We start from the raw sequence: 23,197 nt of genomic DNA on the forward strand, positions 1-23,197 counted from the left end.
AAATTTAAAAATAAAAATAAAACAAAATAATCAAATCAAACAAAAAAACACCTTTCTCAAAACACCATTTTGGAATAAAATAAAAAAAAATAAAAATAAAACAAAATAATCAAATCAAACAAAATAGCACTTCTCTCAAAACACCACCTTTCTTAAAACATCTTTTTGGAGTAAAAAACTAAAATAAAACATTTTCAAAACACAATTTAGAAATAAAATAAAATAATAAGAAAATAAAATATAAGAAAATAGATCCTCTCTCAAAACACCATTTTGAAATAAAATAATAAAATAAAATAGCACCTCTCTTGAAACACCATTTTGGAAATAAATAAATAAAATAAAACAAACCAAACAAAATAGCACCTTTCTCAAAACACCATTTAAAAAAAAAAAAAAAAAAAAAATAGCATCTCTCTCAAAACACCATTTTGTAATAAAATAAATAAAACAAAAAACAAAACAAAACTATCAAATAAAATAGCACCTCTCTCAAAACACCATTTTAAAATAAAATAAAATAAATGAAATAAAATAAAATGGCACATCTCTTAAAACACCATTTTAGAGTAAAATAGAAAAATTTAATTAAATTAAAAATTAAAATCTAATTAAACAGCACCTCTCTCAAAACACCAGTTTTGAATAAAATTAAATACAAAAATAAATAAAATAGCACCCCTTTCAAAACACAATTTTAGAATAAAATAAAATAATAAAATAAATGTAACTATAAGTAACTAATAAGTCATTAAGAAAACCACAGACTCAATCTAACACTTGCTTTGTGTTCCTATATCATATATTGTGTTAATACACACATTGTTTGGACGTAAACAACTATTAAGAAAATATTTTTTTAATTAACCATTAATCATTTGCTGCATCGTGGGCTAATACATTAAAGAATATGAATCTTTGCTTTAAGGTCATCGTCACAGTGTCTGAACAAGCTTAAGTTTCTTAAAACGGCTGGTTTCTCTCACTCTGGTTAGTTCAGAGAAGGACAGGTAATCTAACACCATGAAAGCCATCTCAATCGCTCTCTTTCCCTCCCTCTTCTCTGTTCTTCTTTTGCGTGTTCCTGTTCTGGTAAGAGAAGATCTGTCTTTTTTTAATGAAACTCCCCCGTCACACCCATCTCCCATCTGGTATGTGTGCATATATGCGTGTGAGAGGTGATGGGAGGAGGAGAAGGCTGCTGTGGTTATGTGTGTGTGTGTGTGTGTGTGTGTGTGTGTGTGTGTGTGTGTGTGTGTGTGTGTGTGTGTGTGTAAGTATATATGTAACCAGAGGGAATAAGAACATGTGTATGTATGTGTGGTGTCATTACAGCAGGAAGCCTTTGCTCTGATGAGAGGTCTCACTTCCTGTTTATAGAGCAACCACTGGAGTGCAACAATAGCTGGAATTTTGATGGATCGGCAGAGAGGACGCCCAACTCGCACCCTCCAGAGAAAAGATTTAGTTTTTCACTCTTGCTGACAACAATACAACACAATCTGTGAGAAATCAGACGCAAAACAGTGTTACTGACTGCCCGTAAATAAACAAGTCGCAAGTCCCTGTCTAAACAACGCCTAAAGCAGGTACTGTTTTACAAACTTACTGACTTGACACATTCATAAGGTAAATTTATAAAGTTACTATTTTATGTGTGACCCTGGACCACAAAACCAGTAATAAGGGTTTATACATCAAAAATTAGCTTTCCATTGATGTATGAATACAACTATTTGAAAATCAGGAATCTAAGGTTGCAAAAAAAATTAAATATTGGGAAAATCATCTTTAAAGTTGTCCAAATGAAGTTCTTAGCAATGCATATTACTAATTAAAAACCAAGTTGTGATATATTTACAGTAGAAAATTGACAAAATATCTTTATTATCTTTACTTTAATAAATAATTTAAAAAATACATGAAATAAAATGGCACCTCTCTCAAAACACAATTTTAGAGTAAAATAAAATACTATTACATTAAACTAAATTAAAAATTAAGTCAAATCAAATAGCACCTCTCTCAAAACACCATTTATAAACAGCAATATTGCTAAATATTATTACAATATAAAACAATGGTTTTTATTTTAATGTTCAATAAAATATAATTTATTCCTGTGATGCAAAACTGAATTTTCATCAGTCATTACTCCAATCCTCCAGTCTCACATGATCCTTCAAAAATCATTCTAACTTAAATGATGCTGAAAACTTGGCTTTGATCTTAGAAATGTAAATTAAAATAGAAAAATAATAATAATATTTTAACCTAGGGCTGGACAATAATTAGATATCAATATATATCGCGATAGAATTAACGATTTTTAAACCCATTTCCGATATTTCGATATACATTTGCATATATATATATATATTAGGGCTGTCAATCGATTAAAATTTTTAATCGCGATTAATCGCATGGTTGTCTTGAGTTAACTTGCGATTAATCGCACATTTTTATCTGTTCTAAATGTACCTTAAATTAACACCTTTTAACGTTTTTAATACTCTAATCAACATTGACATGGACAAACATGGTTGCTTTAAGCAAATATGTGTTTATTATCAGTGGAACCATACTTGACTAGACTAACTTGTTTCAAATGTCATAGATGTTTTTCAAATAACTTGTTCATGTCTATTAGACACATGAAAAAAAAGAACATAGAAACACCAGGTTCCCATTACTTCTCGTTCTTTGCACTGAGCAATTTACTTACACAAGCCTGTTTACATTATTTGCAGGACAGGGCAGCTCACTGCTTCTGAACATGCAAAATCTACATTTATTATTACATTTGTTTGCCTCTAGGTGCCCACATACTGTCATTTGATGCAGCCAAGTTCTCAACAAAACTGTTTCCATTGTTTTGATTTAATATGTCTGTTATCAGACAACCAAAGTAATATGAAATAATAACTGAAAAAAATCCTGAATTATGATCATGATTCAATCACTGAAAAGAATCATTTACCGGCATCTGGACATAAGTCACTATTCCCTGCATTATTATCGTTGTTTTTAACTTCCTGTTTGAATGCCTTCAGGATCCTTTGACTTTTTAGGAGTTTAGCTATTTAAAGTTATTTGATCCCAAAAACCTGCTTCTTTTATGTTTTAATGTATTGTTTTGGTTATAATGTACTGATTGGAGAGCCTGGTCTCATGCAAATGCGCACTAGCACGACTTTGTTTCTATTTGGCGTGCTATTAACAAGCTGAAATTAACTTTGGCGTGCATATGATATGCAATTATGCATGTGTTTGACGTGCATTTAATACGCCGTTTTCGCGTGCATACTCGTATGTGGCTTTACGCATCAACACCACAGCACCAATCCTAACGTAGCCCGACTCCGCTTGCATTTATTTAAATATGCCAGAAGTGCCGGTGTACGCAAAAGGATAAAATACAGAAGTACCTGCGTACCGGCCCACTTCAAGCACTGGAATGAACATAACATCAGTTTTAACTGAAAGCGCTGCTCCACTGCCGCTCACTGAACAGAGCAGACGCAGATATGAAGAGAGGGAGGTGCGCGCGCACTGGGAGACCTCACGCACGTTCAGCAAAACCGAAGATCCTCAGAAACTATATTAGGTTTGTCCAATTATGTGTTTATGTATTGTTGCTAGACACTTTTCGCTAGGTTGGCAGCACTGTGCATTCATTTCTTTAACTATGGGCTAGGTAGTGGGTCAAACAGAAAATGCGCGCTGCGTTAATCGCGCGTTAATAAAATTAGTGCCGTTAAAATGAATTTGCGTTAATGCGCTATTAACGCGTTAATTTTGACAGCCCTAATATATATGAAAATGTATATATATAATTTTATACATTAGCATTTGTCACTGAATGACGTTCAGTGCTCAGCCGTCAGAAAGAGCAAAACAGAATTGCGTGACGACGTACATCAAAGACACGCTGTTAGCGCTCAGCAGCAGTAGTTGGTTAAGCTCTGTTGCGGGAAGTTTTTAGCTACAAAATGAGTATCCCTGACCGCAATACAGATGTGGATGAACAAGCTTCCACAAGAAAGAAGGCAGATGAAATAGTTGATAAGAGAGGAAAGACTAATTCAGTGGTGTGGAAGTGGTTCGGCTTTTTAAGTTCGGATAAACTCTGGCATTGGTAAGTTATACACGGTTCATGCAAATACTCGCCATAATATCAGCGCTGGCCGCTTCAAATAGATTTTCAAAAAGGCTTTGACTTCGTTAAATAAACAATCGCGATAGGGCTGGATTAAACTTTAAGAGGCAATGATGTAAATGAATAAATATGCACGCTTTCAAAGTCAATACGCGGCACTGATGTCTTTATATGAATGTATCTGAAGGGAGCCGACTGTCCTCAGAAACGTATCGTTGGCATTTTCATTTCATGTCTGATAAAACTGCGTTAATGCTGCTTTGTATACAGCCGTTACAAGGGAAACCGTAATATTTCAGCGCTCCTAAAGCGCTACCTAGTGACAGAATGAATATGCACGTCCACATTTTCAGCTGGTCAGATTATTGCAAATCTCAACCAATGTTTTTTATGCAGAAAACACAGAGTTGTAAATGTGAAAGAAGTTAATGTGTTTTCTAAAAATCTAAACAATTAAGACAGTTATATTTATGTTTTAAATAAATATAATACATTATATACTTGATTTATTCCTTTTAATGGTATAAAGGCTGAAATGACATTTTATAAGATTTTTTTGTGAAAAACCTGTATCTGAACTGTAAATCATGTAATTTTATGGCTTAATATGGCTTAATACCGTACATCGTCCAACCCCACTCACACTGTTCATTTTTCTTGTGCAGCTATTAAAAAGGGTCATAAATTGCCTCAAATTGATATTTTAAAATTCCGCATTCACTGTAAATAGTGAAATAAAATTCATTCCTTGATATTTGTTGATATTTGTGTATTGAAAATATTTTTGATTGACATTTAGACTCCCATCTAATTTTCTAAATTTAAGTTGTTGTTTTTTATTTGGGCTAGTTAAAATAATTTTCGGGCTACCAAAATCTGAAGAGTACCTGCCCGAAGGGCTACCAGAGATTTAGAAATTTTGCGAGCCCTGACCTCCTATCTGGAAGAGGATTAATAATTAGTTGGCCTAGTGGCATCATTTTTATTATGATTTCTTTCCCCCTTTTCTGTTCCGGCCAGAGCAATGTGTTTTTGTTGTTGCTCACTCTTTATTTATTTTATTCTTTTTGTTTCTTTATCTGAAACCTGCTGAAGCAGTTTGTTTGTTGTTGAAATTTATATGAATAATCAGCCTGCTCTAGTTTAAATGGAAATATATTATTGTTAATAAGCTGAGTCTGAGAGTTTTATTTATGTGATAGTTTATTTCACATTTCTTGTTTGTAAAGGCTAAATAAAAATAAAAAGTGAACCTTATTTTTTTTGTATTGTTTTTATTAAAATGTTTTTATATAATTTTAATAGGAGGAGCCTGGATGTATTATAGACTTTGCAAATTCAGTTTGCAGACATTTGTAGGTACAGACATCCATTGTGTGGGTCCTCTGCAGTTTTTTCCTGAGGCTTTTTAATATTGTCCATATCGATATCGGAATTATATCGTATCGACCGAAATTAAGAAATATATTGTGATATAAATTTTTGCCATATCGTCCAGCCCTATTTTAACCCATACAATGTATTTTTGGCTAGTGCTACAAATATACCCATGCTACTTATTACTGGCTTTGTGGCCACATGTCAAATAAACAAAATTGTCAAAAATTGATATGCAAAATATAAATATGTTTTCTGTTATGTATTTGTTGTTAAGTAAAACATCTAGACATTGCCTACAATTTTCATTAGATTCACCTATTGACATCTTGATAGTAGTGCTGGTGCTTTTATTAATTCTGGCAGTTTCATGATTTATGATGTTTTTTTTTTTACCTGACTACGCCTTCATATGAATCAGAATGCATAAAACAGTTGCAAAACTACTGCATTTTAATCACAATCCAAACAAAGTTGCTACATATGAACAGTTTTTGATGTAAAATAGATTGTATAATTAAACAATTTTAAGCAAAAACAGAATGGACTGACTTTAGCTTTGTAAAAATTATGCTGCATAAAATAAATCTAATAAACCTTTCTGAAGACAGTCGGTTCCCCTCAGATACATTTGTATAAACCCCCCAATTCAGTACTTTGGATTTTTTTATCTTGCTTTACCTGCTATAGCATTTTCTCTTCCACTTTAGCGTCTTTAACATATGTTAATTGCCATTTAGTAAACAGCATTTAGAGTTGGTTTATTTGCCCAGTTAAAGAATTAGTTGTGTGTTATTAATAGTTATCTAGCCATTAGTCAGAAGTGCATGCAGTTAACAGGGATTTTCTCTCAATTCACAACACTCTTTAATGTTGCTTAACCACTTACACACTGGTATGTCATTTTTTTTTTAGAAGTTCATACCTTGTGCGTAATTCAAACCGGTTTACCATCTGAACTGGTATATCGCTCTGCACTACTTGGTCTTAACTAGCTTAACTTTAACAATAGCCTATCATGTTATTGTGTAAAGGGTTGTTTTGGCTCACGTCTAATCAAAATGGTGTCGAGTCGAGCGTTCCCCTCACTGAGGGATATGTCATGTCGTGCTCTCTGGGATTTGAGGTCAGTCCAGCTGGACGTCTGGTGCCAAAATGAGGTGGATTACACCCTTTAATCCCAGTCACCCCAAAGGAAGTGAACTAAAGCTGTCAGCATCCTTCTTCAGACTTCATTCAGCTGATCTTTCTGAACCTCTCTAAACAGACTTGCTGAAGTGTGAGAGAACAGTGCTACTATCACTTGTCACGACAGAAAAATAAAAACAGATGTAAAAGAGTTTTGCCCTCAAGGGACCAGCAGCTCTGACTGCCAAGATGAATTATATATTTACACTGTATCATGTGACAAGGGTTAAGACTTAGAAGGCTTGTCAAGGAATTATGTATATAATGCCTCTGTTCTTTAGAATTTAAAAAATGAGGAAGTTTGATCACACTTTACAGGTTATACTAACACCAGTTAATGCAATAGATTTCAAGAAGTAACAAATGTTAATAATACTGCTAGTTAATGCATTAACTGAAAGGATAATCTTTAAATGTTAAAAATGCATTAAAATGTTCATAAACCAAAAGAATTTGTTACTGGATCTCCCTACAAACAAAATGGCTGCCCTGAAAACTAGGTGTTTTGATTCCACTTTTTATAGCACAACATATTGATTTCAGGTACAACACTTTGCAATAGCTGTACTCGCAAGAGAGGCTTTAAAAATAAGGCCTGAAGGCCTTCTTGTGTTACTGGGAGTGTAAGTACGTACTTGCAAAAATTTACTAGAAACTCAGACTTCAACAACTTGAGTAATCTGAACAGAAGGGTTGCACAGTATTGGATATGAGAGGTTTGGCACTGAATACTAGCTTTATTTTTCTCAATAAGCGAATTCCCTTGAGCTCGAGCTATTAATAATCTCTGAGCTCTTTTTCAGAGGAACAGCTGTTGGGGAAGCTGAAATTTGCTAATATTTCCAACCTAGGCTCATTGGAAAAACGTGCCTCTACCTACACAAACTCCAAAAACATTTCTGTACACAATTCACTTCAGTTTTCAGGTTAAATGAACACTAGCGACACTAAAACGCCAATGACCTTTCATTCCTGTTCACAGAAATTTCGATCATGAGGTAGATTATCAATTAATGAAAACGTATCTTTTTTGCACAGACTCCCAAACATTATGAAGTTATGTTATGACGTTTACAAATCATGCACTAAAAGTAACACTTTTTAATGTTTGCATCACATAACAGGCTCCGTATGGCTTTTCTAGCGTAGTAAACTTGCTCGGTAGCTCACCTGGTACAGCACTGCACTTGCAAGTCCTATGAAAACGAGCCACGATACAACTTGAAAATGCAAGATAAAATGGCATAGTTGCCTCAGCATATGCTTTTTGTCTCAGGTTTGTTCATTTTTTTAACACTATTAGGGCCCGTCCACAAGGAGACGCGTTTAGCTGTATACATAAAAAATTGTACCGTATAGGCATTTTTGTCCAGACGGACCTGGCGTTTTGGCGGAAACTGTTATTTTTTGTCCTTCATATATTTTGTCATCACCCCATGTCTCGATCCTAGTCAGACACCAATCATGAACAAACAATGAACGACTGTATTTTTATTAACCAGTAAATGCATACCGTGGGTCTTTAGCAACCCGGGATGTCATTCAGAACTACCTTCTAACTCTAGAGAGTCTTCTACCCTTTTTAAGTTTGACATCAACTTTCTTAGTATTCCTCAATCTATTAATTCTAAACAATATAACAAGCTAATTTGTGACCCTGGACCACAAAACCAGTCATAAGTGTAAATTTGCCGAAATTGAGATTCTTACGTCATCTGAAAGCTGAGTAAATAAGCTTTCCAAAAAAAATCTAAATATTGAGAAAATCACCTTTGAAGTTGTCCAAATGAAGTTCTTAGCAATGCATATTACTAATCAAAAATCAAGTTTTTATATAATTATGGTAGAAAATTTACAAAATATCTTCTTGGAACATGATCTTTACTTAATATGCTAATGATATTTTGGCATAAAAGAAAAATCGATAATTTTGACCCATACAATGTATTTTTGGCTATTGCTACAAATACACCCATGCTACTTAAGACTGGTTTTGTGGTCCAGGGTCACATATAAACAATGTTATTTATTTTTTTTGTAAAAAGTGTATAGGGTCACTAGAAACCCAAGGTGTGTAACGGTGAAAGTATATTTTTCATGCGCAAAAATATGTAAATATTTGATGACTCAACACATGCAATTCAATCTTTATTCCTTGAGGTGGCACTGTTTGATGGACAATACTAACGTGATGTTTCGGTCATAATTATCGCAGGCATAAAACAAAAGAATATCAACAGCAAAAAATTTAACCGGTTTGAATGGTTGAAATTGTGAATATGAGCCAGATGCTGAATGTACTGTGGAAGTGTGCAATGGCAAAATCATCTGCTCAAATTGAACCCTTCTAGGTTTCAAAAGGTAAGGAAACATGCTTTAGTTTATTTATCTGTAACTTTTTTTAAATATCAAAATAGAGTTTTTTGCTATTGCAGAATTTAGGGATCCATCCATGCTGGATATATAGGTCCGGGTCGTTAAAGACCTGAATATGTAATAATGATTGACGAAACATTCATGCATTTCAGGGTTAACTTACATTAACACATATAAATAAATAGTGTAATAAATGTATTGTTCCATGTTTGTCTTGTTGTTGTGTTGGGTTTGCATACAGCTCGCAAGGTTTTTGTGCACTCTCCAAGTCTTCTTCTCCATTTTAATGGCAGATTTACAGCACCACATACTGCTCTGGCATATATACTACATCATTTTCAAACGGTTTCAGTGTTTTTGTGTGTACGCAGATATTTCTTGAGATGACGCCGTGTTTACGGATTTTTTTTAGAACATGACTTTGTGTGGTCGGGTCCTTAGGATTTAGTGTAAGTGGTACGTTATTTTCAAATGCGAAAGGGCATGAGCCTTTTAGCACCACTCAACTGAAATGTTATTTGTGAATTGCTGTGATACATATAACAACCAATGGGTCAAATTCATAGACTTTCGGATAAAACTAAACACACTTTTAGCACCACTCACTGGACATTCCACCTTAAAAGTGTAAAATGTGCAAGAAATAATTTAATATCATTCATATGACTAAGATATACTTGTGCTTCCCATTCATACAACCACATCCTTTTAAAAATAAAGCAAGGAGCAGTTAAAGCGACATCTAATATTAAACTGCATTAAATACAAAGTACACAGAAGATATACCGTGCTGTGCTTTTCTACATGTTGTTTTACAGACAAACCAGACTCTGAATAATTTACAGCAGCAAGGCCTTGACATCCACAGGATCCAATTAGTTGAAATCCACATGCAATCAGTCCACAGGAAAAAGGCACAACAGGGACATCTCCAGAGAGACGAGACACTATTAGCAAGTTTCTAAAATACAGAGGGGTGCACTGCGTAAAGAGAAGAGCAAACGCACCGCCGCTTTGACGGAACATGGAATCCTTGAAATCAGATCAGTGAACAAAGATACTGGTATACAAATACCTCAGTTACTCAAACAAACCTCTGATAAGGTTCTACTGACTGGGTAAAAGCTGTGCTTTAAATAGCAACAGTAATTAGTGTATGATAGTGCCAAATAATATAGTATAGTATGATTCGGTAGAGCATTTGCTTGCGGTCTTGTAAAATATAATTTGTAAGTAATCAGCTTAAGTGCCTTCAAAAATAAATAGAAGTGTCCGATGGCGAAATGCAAAATCCAGACCAGCTGAATGTTTGTCTTTGCTGAAGTTTAAACTTTCCATAAATCAGGTGAAGAACTGCACAGCTTGTTAATGTTTTCCTTCAAACCAAAGATTGTAACTACGACTGACTTTCCCTTGTTAAAAACAAAAGATAATTTAAAGAATGTTTCAGTTGTTTTTGCACAGACAATGAAAATCTATAGGGATGTTGTTTTATGGGTGGCTTAAAAAAATAAACCACAATTGTTCAAATTATCTTCTTGTGTGTTTAACAAAAGGATAAAAATGCATACATGAGCAAATTATGACTAAAACTATTTTAGTTGACAACTAATCTAAACATTGAGGTTAGTTATGGTGGTCACAGTCCTGACAACAGAGTAAACAACTAAAACAAACTAACAGAGCAACTTCAGATAGCAGAATCTGTTTCTAAAATGAATCCAAGCAAGAAACACAGTATACACTACTTATGAGTAGGCATGGGATGATAACCGGTTTCAAGGTTTACCGCGGTTTGAAAAAGTCACGGTTTCAAAACCGGAAACAAAAAAAGTTATACCGTTCCTACGATATGCGCATTTTCTGTGTCAAAGTGAAAGCGCAGGACTCCCTACTAGGTTGTGTGTGTGCGTCCCTGCAGAGAAAACAATGCAGCCCCTCCCCCACCGGTTAGTGCTCAGGCGCGTGTCTGTGTTTGTGCACGTGATCCACAGTCAGTGAGATTCAGCAGTAATATAAGTTCAGGACGGCCAAAGGAGGTGAACCCCCACAACACAGAGTGGGGAATAGCAGACTATATGTACTAATTTTACGTTTCTGTGAACTTTAGCACAACAATTAAGTTAAAGTGAAATCACGTCTTTGCTTTTAAGCCTTCTGTCACGTTAAAGGTGCAGTGTGTAGGTTTTGTGGCATCTAGCGGCGAGATTGTGAATTGCAGCAGAGTACCGCTCACCCCTCCCTTTACAGAACTACGGAAGCCGATACAGGATTTAAATCTCACCTTTTTTTTGACAGCAACGAATAGTGAGATTTCTTTTAAAATGTAATTTAAGGAATTATATTAACTTTATCATTCAATAAAACTATGTTATTGTGAATATTACTTGTTCATCATTGTGTCAGTGTTTTTTTCGCAAGCTGATTCTATGTTAATAAAAACATAATGGTTAATTAAGGTCTTTATGCACCCCTGAAAACATAGTTATTGCACCACTGTCTAGAGATCATCTTAAATATTACACGGGGCACCTTTAACACAAGTGACTGCAATTTAATTAAGAAGATTCAATTATTTATTTTAATTATTTTGCCTTCTGTTCCATGTTACAAAATGTTCTATATGTTTCCTAAAATAAAATATACTGTAATCCGTTTGGGGAAAAAAAGGTTGTTTTTTTTACCCAGACATTTAAATGTAACATTGTAGAGCAGTGATTACAATACCGTAATACCGTGAAACCGTGATATTTTTATCCAAGGTTATCATACCGTCAGAATCTTATACCGGCCCATGCCTACTTATGAGAAACTGCTATTAAAATTCCTTGTGACTTTATCAGTCAGATTGGGTTTGCATTACAAGCTCAAGAGAAAAAGAGCCGTTTCAGTTCTGTCTAAGGGTGGAGTCGCCACAACTGTTTGTGTGGTTTCCAGCCAATGGCAACAATGACTTGTTTCTATAATCTCAAATGGAACATTTGTTAGACATTGTGTGATTATGCACTACTGAATAAAGTCTCATAGAGGGCTTTGGTCTGTTTTTTGTGTGGTAGAGTCAGGTTTGGTCTAGAGTGGGTTTGATATGGCTTGATGTGCTGTGGTTTGGAGAAGTATTATGTTCTGATTATATAACCTGATCTGGTTTAACCAGGTTTGGTTTGGTATAGGTCTAGTCTAATTTGGCCTTTCATGGTATCATATGATCAGTCTTTCAGCACTGCTATAGTCTGAAAAGGACTGGTCTTAGTTTAATATGATTGTTTATGTTGTAATGAGGTAAAAAAAAAAAAAAAAGAACCCAAAAATAGAAGAATTACACTAATTACATGTTCAAAAGTTTACATGAGAAATATCATTAAAATGTAAAGGGTTAGTTTACCTTAAAATGTCATTTCGAACCCATAAGACAACAATTGAGATATTTTTGATGAAATCCGAGAGCTTTCTGACCCTGCATAGACAGCTATGTAACTAACCATCAGTGGTTCAAGTGTAATGTTACAAAGCTACAAGAATACCTTTTGTGTACAAAGAAAACAAAAATAACTACTTTAATAAACAATTTCTTCTCTTACGTGTCTGTCTTTTTATCATTTTGGAGCTTTACAGCTTACAGCAAGATTTTTGAGTAATCCACCCCTTTAGAGGACAAAGGCTGTGGCAATGTTTCAGAAAAACTCTACCAACTATATGCTGGACATGATGGCAGTGAGGTCATGGTCAAAAACAGGGATGTGTGCAGTATACAGTACCAACCTGTTCCTGTTGGAACGTTGGACAGGAAGACACACACTGCCATCACTTGTTGTGCTCTCTAGTGCCAAAGCTGTGCCCCGCTTAGCTCTCTCTGTCCGCTGCTGCCAGCTCGCCAATGTGCCAAGCCCTCCACTAGACACAGGGCATTATGCACGCCCAACACAGCTGATACACACACAAATTCTGGACACAATCATTCCAAAAGAGTTTTTATGCTCAAAACACATTTGTTCGCATTACCGCGAGTCATTTACAGTAATGACATCACCAGCCTGTTTTTCCACTATACTGGGTGATGCAGATTAGTCAGCATTACTGAATTAAAAGATAAGGGATCTACTATCATTTGAATAACTTCTGGTTTAGTCAAGAGAGACAGAATTCGTCTGTGTACATCTAAAACAACTCAAAGGCATATTAGGACACGTATTCTCACCTAAACACACCGGAAAAACAAGTACAGTTAGTTTACCTTACTATACCAGTTAGGGCTGGGCGATATGGCAAAAATGTAATCTCGATAATTTTTCCCCATATTGAACGATGACGATATATATTTCGATATAAGCTGTTGATGTTGCCAGCTTTAAAATAGTATCCCAACAATGACTAAAGCCACAAAAATTAAAGGATTCATTAAATTACATTTTTAAGTATAGTTTATTAACAAAAGCAGATTACAGATTTGGCCTTAAAAATTAAAATAACTTACTAAAATAAATGAAAAAAAAATAAAAGTTGTGACAGAGTATGGTAAATGAGAGTAAATGTACAAAATGTGAACATAAAATTATTGTAAAAACATAATTTGTAACATTTATTTATTTCTTTATTATTTATTATTATAAACACAATTGTTTATTTTCTCTATTATAGGTTGAGCTATTTAAATTAGAGGCAACCACTGCATTTTGAAACAATCTACAGTATAAATATCAAAAAATTACGACACAGCTCTTTCTTAATCGTATTAAGTGCAGACAATTCAGCCATAATCAAAGTAGGCTACTCTCTCATTATTCAAAGTGCAAATAGAGACGGAATATTTCAAGCATGATACAGAGCTATAGACATACACAACCTATTATAGTCTACATGCTGATAACAGCCTAGATATGTCATGTAGCCTAATTTGTGCGCATTGCGGAGTCACTCTCTAAACAAGTTGGATTAAAATTGCTTTTGAATGCGTGTGCGTTTTTTGCTTTCGGTTTCAGTTTTAACAATAGCGCCAAACTCTCAGCTGAGCTGAGAGTCACTTTTCAGATAATCAAACCACTTACGGAATTCGTGCTACCTTTTTTTGTCGACAACTTCAACATCTTTGGATAATAACTCTAGGTTAGTTTCTCTTTCGTCTCTGCTTCCACTCTCTTTTTTTTGTCGTCCTGGTGTAAGGTTGCTTCGCAAAGTGCTGTAGAAAATGAACTTTGTACTTTGACGTGCACACGCACTCTGCACGCTGATTGGCCGCTGTCGCATATTTCTGCTGTGTGATTGGCTCTTAGATTAATCCATATGGAGCAAAAAATGTCTATAGCTTATCATCGTTATTAACATAAATTTTATCGCGATTCGATATGATATCGTTTATCGGCCCAGCCCTTACCAGTTGAGGACTTAATGCCATAAATGAAAACACAATTATAAAATTAAGGTTATATGTAGTGTAACAACCTTTTTAATGATCAATCAATTTTCTGATCTTTGTATTTTTCCAATTAGGACAACCTGAACAAGTCCAAGTAATTATTTCGTGAAATGTTTAGCTTGAAAAGTGCTTTCTTTAAAATAAAATAAAACGGCAATTGGTTTTGTTGTATATGATGCAATGGCATTAACATTACATTTTAAATTGTGGCTTAAAGGGTTAGTTCACCAAAAAATAAAAATTAGCCCATGATTGACTCACCTTTCAGGCATCCTGGGTGTATATGACTTCCTTCTTTCAGACAAATCCAGTTGGATTTATATTAAAAATTATCCTGGCACTTCCAAGCTTTACAATGGCATACACAGGTGTTTCTCTTCATCCGTCCAAAACAAGTCCAATAAAGTGCATCCATCCATAATAAAAAGGATCCGGAGGTTAAATAAAGGCCTCCTGTAGCGAATCGATGCATATTTGTAAGAGAAATATCTATATTTAAAACACAACAATCACTTTAATCTAGCTTCCCCAATCAGTCATACCCAGAGGACCCGGAAGCAGCTCCAGGCGGATGGCGTAATATGTCGGTGTTGCGCATACACCTGCGCAGAAGTGAGGAATGCGAACGTGCCATGAAGAGATCAAAACTAAACAAAAGTCATGAATTAGAAGTTCAAAACGAGAATTTGTAAAGGAAAATGTCAGAGGATTTCGATATAAAATAAGAAGAGACTGGTTTTCCTTTGCTAAAGTAAGGGAACTTTGATTCCTTTGCTCCTGTAAACAAACTGCATGCGCAACGCCAACAACCGAAGTCATCTGCCTGGAGCTGCTTTTGGGTGCAACCAGCTGGCGGAAGCTAGATTAAAGTGATTCTTATGTTTTTAATATAGATATTTTTCTTACAAAAATGCATCGATTTGATACAGGAGGCCTTTATTTGCCCCTTGGAGCCATGTGAGGCACTTTTTATTATGGATGGATGCACTTTATTGGACTTGTTTCGGACTCATGAAGAGAAACACCAGCCTATGCCATTGTAAAGCTAGGAAATACCAGGATAATTTTTAATTTGTCTGAAAGGAGGAAGTCATATACATCTAGGATGCCTGAAGGGTGAGTAAATCATTGGCTAATATTCATTTTTGGGTGAACTAACCCTTTAAGTGTCCAAAGACTTTTTGGAGCGACTAACACTGTATTTACTATAAAACAGATCATTTACTGCTTAATCAGAAACAAACAAAAAGCACAAATAGGTATATAATCAAATAAATATCAACCAATTTAAGAAGACATCTGTTCACTCTTAACCTGGGCATCTTAACTCTGCAAATTAAATTCTCCTTGCAGAGTCTCTCCTCCCCCTCAGCTGCACTTAATCCCAGTGATTAAATCATTTTTCTTCAGCCCTAATTTTGCCTGTTACAGGACTCTGATGGAGGATGGGCGTGCTCTTTATTGATTGGTGGGTTGAGCAGATTACCCTAATAGCGGGATTACCGCCCACATGTTGACCACGCGTGTTGGAGCTGCTGGGCCGTGGTGCCAGCTCCCCATCAGATGGCCAGGGGGGGCAATGAAGACATAACACACCACTCAATGAGAGCATGTGTCTGTTCATCTGTCTAGAGGGTGCGCATTAACAAGTATTTGGCAACTCATTAAGTTATTTTATTTGCAAACTCATTAGTCATCTCAGCTGTGTTGTCAGTTAAGATGTAGTCAAACTCACCATATAATTATCACATCTTTAGCTGCCTTAGCACGACTTGACAACTTGCTTGGAACATGACGGGTTCTATGACAAGTGCTGTAAATGTCATGTCTAATCTAATGCTAGTATGTGAGCAGGCGCGATATTATAAATGTGCTTCATGTGGTAATTATTTGTTTTTGAAGAAGTGAAGAAAATGCTTATAATTGCATCAATCCAACATTAAGTCATTTAAATTAGAAATAGTGCCTTGAAGGGACAGCTCACCCTAAAATGAAAATGTATTCACTGTAGTGTTGTTCCAAGCCTGTGTGACATACAGGGATAGTCCATCTAAAAATAACAATTCTTTTATCATTTACTTACTCTCATGTTGTTCCAAAAATGCATGTATTTCTGGATTTATGTTCTGTAGAACATAAAAAGATATTTGTGGAGTGTTGTAATCAAACATGTTCGCGCCCCATTGACTTATTTAACATATTTCAATGGGACTCAAAACTATTTGATTACTATCACTTTTCCAAAATACATTCTTTTGTGCTCCACAGAAGACAGTCATACAGGTTTGGAGTATCATAAGTAAGGGTCGACCAAATAATGGACTGGCAGATAATCGGCACCAACATTAAGAATTTTTATGGTTATCGGTATTGATCCTTTTTAAGAACAGATTCGCAGATTAAATAATTAAGAATTTAAACAAAGATTTTGTCAGAGCCCTTGTTATTGTTCATCTTGACATTAATTTTCATTTTTACACCAGACATATGTATTGGTTCAAAATATTGGTTATCGGTCTACTTGATCTGTAATAATCGGTATCGGCAACAGCCCTCAAAAACACATATCAATCGACCCCTAATTTAAAGTGATAGTCTACCCAAAAATAAAAATTCTGTCATCAGTTACTCTCCTTCATGACTAAGGGTCAACCCATATGTGCTTTAATCGTTATTTTTAACCGATATAAATGTCTGGTGTAAAAATGAAAATTAATTAATCAAATTGAAGAATAAAACAAGGTCTCAGACAAAAACTTTTGAATTATTATATTGGAAAATTGGTTTCGAAAATGACCAATACTGATAACCATAAATGCTTTATATCAGCACTGATAATTTCATTTGTACACCAGACATATATATCAGTTATCAGTCCACTTGATCCATAATAATCGTCATCAGCCCTGAAAGCGCATATCGGTAAAACCTCTAATTTAAAGTGATAGTCCACCCAAAAATTTTAAATCTGTCATCAGTTACTCTCCTACATAACTAAGGGTTGACAATATATGGTTTAACCGATATTTTGAAAATTAACACTCATGAATAGTTTTCAGCAAAAAATTACTTCAATGTAACATTTTTTTCATCACTCAAAGCTCATGTATGGTTTTAGATGACTTGGAATACAGTGCACACTTCATGTGTCCACTTTCTCAATGCTTTACTAGTACTTTTTTGTCCTTTTGGGAGCTTGACAGCCTCAGTACCTATTTACTTTCATTAATAAAAAAGAGGGAAACTCAGAAATTCTGCTTAACATCAACTACAGGGGACTACTGTGTTCTACAGGGGAAAAACAACATATGGAGTTTAAATGACATGAGGGTGAGTAAATGATGACAAAACATTATTTTTTGTGTGAATTATCCCTTTAAGGAAACAACTGCACATTTAATTCACTTCCCGTAATTTAAACCAACGGTGGATTAACACCACAATGAAGAGAATTCAGAAAATTTATGGATATTTCCTTGCTCCCGAGGATACATGCGACTGACTTTGTCTCTCAAACTGAACTGTGCATGTGTGTGTCTTTGAAGCCATTTTCTTGATTATGATTCTATTAGACTGAATGTACAACAGTCAGCTGTTTATCAAACAGACAGTTATTCAAATTAATCCACAACAGGTAAAACTGCACTTCACTTGATGACATATGCATGATCAAATCCTCCAGCCCTCTCTCTCCCATCCATTTCTGTATGTGTATGTTTGATTTAATGAGCAATGAGAGGTAATGATGCAGCGATGAAACATTTAACAGCTTCGTGACATGCCATAATACACATTATGCATACTGTAGCAATAAAGTCAACTCATAAAATCTATTTCCCCCACAATGAATGTTTTAATAATCAACAGAACGCATCATAAAACATTACTGCGCACACTTCACCAAAAGGATCTTACATTTGCGACGCCTGTTATTGCGTCTTTTGAATCCAAATGACACTAATGGCTAAGCAGCCTCAAATTGCTTCAGTATAACAAAGGCATTAAAATATTAAAGTTGCAAATGTAAGCTTTTCTCATGTGTCCAGATGGGGGAACTAGAAGCTTATTCAGGCCATGGAAAAAGAATTCCAGTAATCTACTGCTGATCCTTCACAATGCCACCCTTGTGCCTTTTGTTTTAGCCTCCCCACTGCCTATACTCAAAGCCACTGATAATGTTAATGGTCCCTTCCTCCAGCCAGCGGATCTTGAGCTATTACGGGTTGCGAGAGGACTGAAAATGCTTGTTAAGTCATAGTTGAATGTCGAGGGGACGAACAAGGTCAACTTCGCAAGGTCAACACAAGTTCAAGCCATAAACCTCAAACGAAGTGAAAATAGTATGGCAGCAAATAGACGTGTCAAATTAAGACCAGATACTTGTGCAATGTCTTGGAGATATTCGAAAGATGAATAAAATAACCATGTTGTTTATTCTAGGCAGACACTCTTAAAAATATTGGTTCCAAAGGGAGTTCTTGTCGCAATGTGATAGAAGAACCATTTGGGTTGCTCAAAAAAACTCACTGTGAACAGTTCTTTAAAGAACCCTCTTAGTATAAAGAACATAAAAAATAAAAAATAAAATAAAACATTTTGTGCAATGAAAAGATTCCATGAATGTTAAAGATTCTTCTTAGAACCACCAATGCTAATAAAGAACCTTAATTTTTAGGAGTGTAGAAAATGCAGGTATTGTAAATAAACAGCTAAACGACTTCTTTATTCACAGAAAAGGATTGCAGCAAGCTTTGAAATCCGAAAATCCCACATCTTTCGACATTTAAACGGTTGAACTAAAGCCCCCTGGCCCATTTCAGATGAAGAACAAAACAAGTACAGAATCTTATCACTTTTCCTTACATCTCAGAACAGTCACGTCTGGGATTTCATAGGTTGCTTAGGTCTCTTCATAACTCAAACAAGCAATACAACACCCACTCACTCATTCCCGAATGAACGTGCTGGAGTTTGTTTGATTTGCACTGTCAAAAGGTGTGTAGTGCGTGAACCAAAGCCATGTAAACAACTTGCTTCATTGAGGCTGAGCACAGTAACCAGCTGCACATAAAAGGGAAGTGACTTTCGCAAAAGGCCCATGCAAATATCTCCCACCACTGCTGCAAGGTAAGGTTTTTGTCTATTGGCATAGAACACTAGAATAACTGTAGTGTTCAGTGTGAACTTTCTTTTTTCTTTTTTTTTACCTACGGCTGTCTCTTGACAACCAATAACTTGGTAAACACAATAAAGTATGGAGCTGTTACTTTGAGAAGCTAATTATTTTCACACATCAACACTAACTTTTTTCAAGAAAAGGCATGAAGTCAAAGTAAAGCTACAAATTTTAGGATTAAATGGATTCATTTAGAAATTATACACCATTTTAGCTCCCCTAATTACTCAAATATTACTCTTACAGTACACCCACATGAAACCTACTATCACAAGCCAATAAGCACAAACTCCTACAGACAAAAGAAAGCACAAAAGTATCCCGTTCAAAGTCATTTCAGTCAGAAACAGACCCCTCATCACAAAGCAAAGGGGTATTAACTAGTGTGCTGACGCCATCCCAGCAGCAGCCCCCCAACAGCCCTTATGCCAGCAAATTCACCTAATAATACAACAAGAGAGCCCTGTATATGCCTGTAGTGTCATTTAGCACAAAACCTCCCTCAACTTATTTGACTGTTACATGAACTCTCAGCTTCACACGAGCAGATGTTCCTTGGCACCATGACAGTCGTGATAACGATAATGCACACACACATATTACCCTCCTCCCCTTCATTCTCCTCATTATCATTATCAAACAACACTAAAAACCAGTTTAACAGTTTGTATTCAAACTAATAAGCACAATAAACAAGCTTCCTTATATATATATATATATATGCAAAGTTAAAGAGCAGGAGCTAGAGGCAATAAAAACATTCTTATAAAACCCTTAAATTATAACTAGCTTCTCAACTTTAGATGTTTGTTGAATTGGACATAGTTGTTTACTAATCAAAGTGCATTACATAAATACCGTATAATCAAAACATACACATCCTAATCAGTTTAATTACGTTTTATGAATGTAAAATGTCTTACCATATGTTTTTATTTTTTAAGTGTCCTCATGTGGAAGATCAGTCATGCACATTCTTTAGGAAGCACGAACATCCTCTGCTGCTTTTCAAATGCTTCATTCACATATTCCTCATCTCCGTATAGTTAAGATCCCAATTCAACAGGACCGTTATCCAAAAAAAAACCTGTAAATCGCAGTCCGTCGTCCTCTAAAGGCTTTGAGCCTTGATAATGGTAAGCTAAATGCGAACTGACAAGCATCCGACAAGCTTTCAGGGAGAGGGGAGGAAAAAAAACTGAACAAAACAAAAAAAGTAAAGCACCAAAGCCCCGCCCTAGACTGTAATAGCTCTCAAAGTAACACTGGGTTTAGATTTAAGACAATCCGAAGCCACTGATGATCGCTATTGCGTTTTGTAGCCTACTATTAAAAAAAAAAAAAATGAAAAATGTCTAATAATAGATAATGTTTAAAGCAATCATGTCGAAAAAAATCAATAGGATGATGGAAGATAGCTGATAACCTAATTTAATGCTAATTGCATGGCATGTTTTTTCCATCTAAAATAATTGGGTTTCAGTGATGGATCATGTGTTGCTTTGCATCAAAAAGTTTATTATTTAAATGTACAGCTGTTTCCCTGAGCCTGGATGAGTTTTGGTGTTATAGTTAAAATAATAAGATTAGAACAAAAAAATCATTTACACGATGTAAAAAGCATGACGTGGCTGTTGTTAAATTAACAAGAGTAACGAGTGCAAAAAATATAGGCTACCTGTCGTTATATCTACATTGTAGATTTAAAAGAACACATTAAAGTAAATAGCTAGGCCTACATTTTCGTCAAAGACGCCTAAAAGTTAAGTTCAAATATACACGACATCTCTGCATGCCAGCTCAAAAGCTTTAAACATTTAGAGTTGAGAAACAAGAACCGGTTCTTAAGAATAGGTTCCATTTAACAAATTCTGAACCTAATGGTTTTCACGACATTTTACAGCTTGTATTATCGAAACACCGCTGGTCTGACTGTGTTAAGTGTTGTTTACGTCCACATTGCTACTAAATGTACAGCGCGAAACAAACAGCAGCCAGCATATTCCGAATCCCGAATGAATGAGTCTTTAATGAGCCGATTCTTTATAATGAATCAAAAACATACAACGCAACCACTGTAGCGCGAATGCCGAGTGAACGACTCTCTTATGAGTCGGTTCTTTATAGTGAATAACAAAAACATACAGCGTAACCAGTGTAGTACGATTCCCAAACGAATGACTCTTATGAGTCGGTTCTTTTTAGTGAATCAAAAGCACTTTAATCTGTTTTACTAAAACCACAATCACTTGCTGCTGTGATCATATTGTTTTATATAAACAAATTAAACAACTGTTAACCCGTTTCTATGCTATTGTATAGCCTACACAGTCAATTACTGGATTGCCACCTCTTAACAAGTCTGTGAAAACTCATTAAAAGTCTATGTAAACACACTCTTTGTCAGAAGTGTGTTGACTTTATTTCTGTTTTGTTCTAGAATGCATGTTATGTAAAAATCTGAAATGATTTCCTCGATCTCATCAGCAACAGACTGCTGAGTGCAGTGCATCCACAACAAGAATTTCTTGTTTCCAAACATTTCTTCCTCAAAAGTGCAAACAAACTCGTTAATGGAATTATGCAATGGTCAGGAGGAATCGGAATCATTAAATTCCTTCCGATTTCCCACTGTATATAGATGATTCAATGGTTAAAGCTCTTCAGAAGAGAAACTTCCTAAAAATAGCGCATGGACAAACAGAATGGGTTATGGCAGAGGTTATATGTGAGTGCGACACCGTAGGCTTTATGTACTGCCATCTGCACTAAAGAAAGCAATCATTCATTGTGCGACTATCGTTTAAAGTGAGTTGCCAATAGATTGATCTCTAATCTTAATCTAATCTCATTTAGACCCGCGCTGAAACAATGCCTATTCACATCACGACAGCAAGCCCAAGCGAAATCTCCCAGTCCAATCTCCCTTCAAAGTAGCGAACTATTAATAACACAAAAGATTAAGCGTCACTACTGTTTATGATCGATTCTTTCTCAGAATTTGATTCGAAACTTACCTCGGTACATAAAAATGACGTAATGAAGTTGTGGGGCAACGGCACAAACGCAAGGTGACACTCCGAGATGATGACAAACTGAGTGGCATCCGCAGTTTCCAAATGACTTCAGCGTTGAAAACGCAAATCAAAGCGTTCGGATCGTCTAGGTTTGTTGATCGAGGAAACAATGTGATGACATCGAGCGACGTTGATCCAGATCGAGACGGATCGACAGCGAAGTGCCCCGTGTGTTTGGTGCGACACCTGGAGCGGCAATGGTTCCTCCCTCTTTCATTGACTATTGTTTGTTCAGCATAAAGTTGGGTGATGCAGAAGTCTGGTGTTGAGAGCGCTTGTTATGCTACAATCTCTGTCTAATGGTTTGTAAAGTGATAATGTATTATGAATGACAGTTAAGGATTATAATTAAATTATTTGAGAAAAGATCAAATACTATATATGGGTCAAGGACGTGACGCTTATTTTTATTTTGTCTGAGTCTAGGTTATTAA

General features: G+C 35.5%; 1 protein-coding gene across 3 annotated transcripts in view; it reads right to left on the reverse strand.

Moving 5' to 3' along the window:
• The window catches only part of znf516 (zinc finger protein 516), a 50,939-nt gene extending 28,001 nt beyond the window's left edge, over window positions 1–22,938 (reverse strand). For 2 of the 3 annotated variants that reach the window (XM_073821759.1, XM_073821761.1), the window contains exon 1: window positions 22,704–22,938. The gene's annotated coding sequence lies outside the window, so the exon portion shown is untranslated. Of the gene's footprint in view, window positions 1–20,609; window positions 20,807–22,703 lie in introns of those variants that run through there. The other variant, XM_073821760.1, reaches the window with a different exon arrangement.
• Window positions 22,939–23,197: the final 259 nt, after the last annotated feature.

The sequence above is a fragment of the Garra rufa genome, chromosome 17, assembly GCF_049309525.1.
Source record: "Garra rufa chromosome 17, GarRuf1.0, whole genome shotgun sequence".
Taxonomy (NCBI): domain Eukaryota; kingdom Metazoa; phylum Chordata; class Actinopteri; order Cypriniformes; family Cyprinidae; genus Garra; species Garra rufa.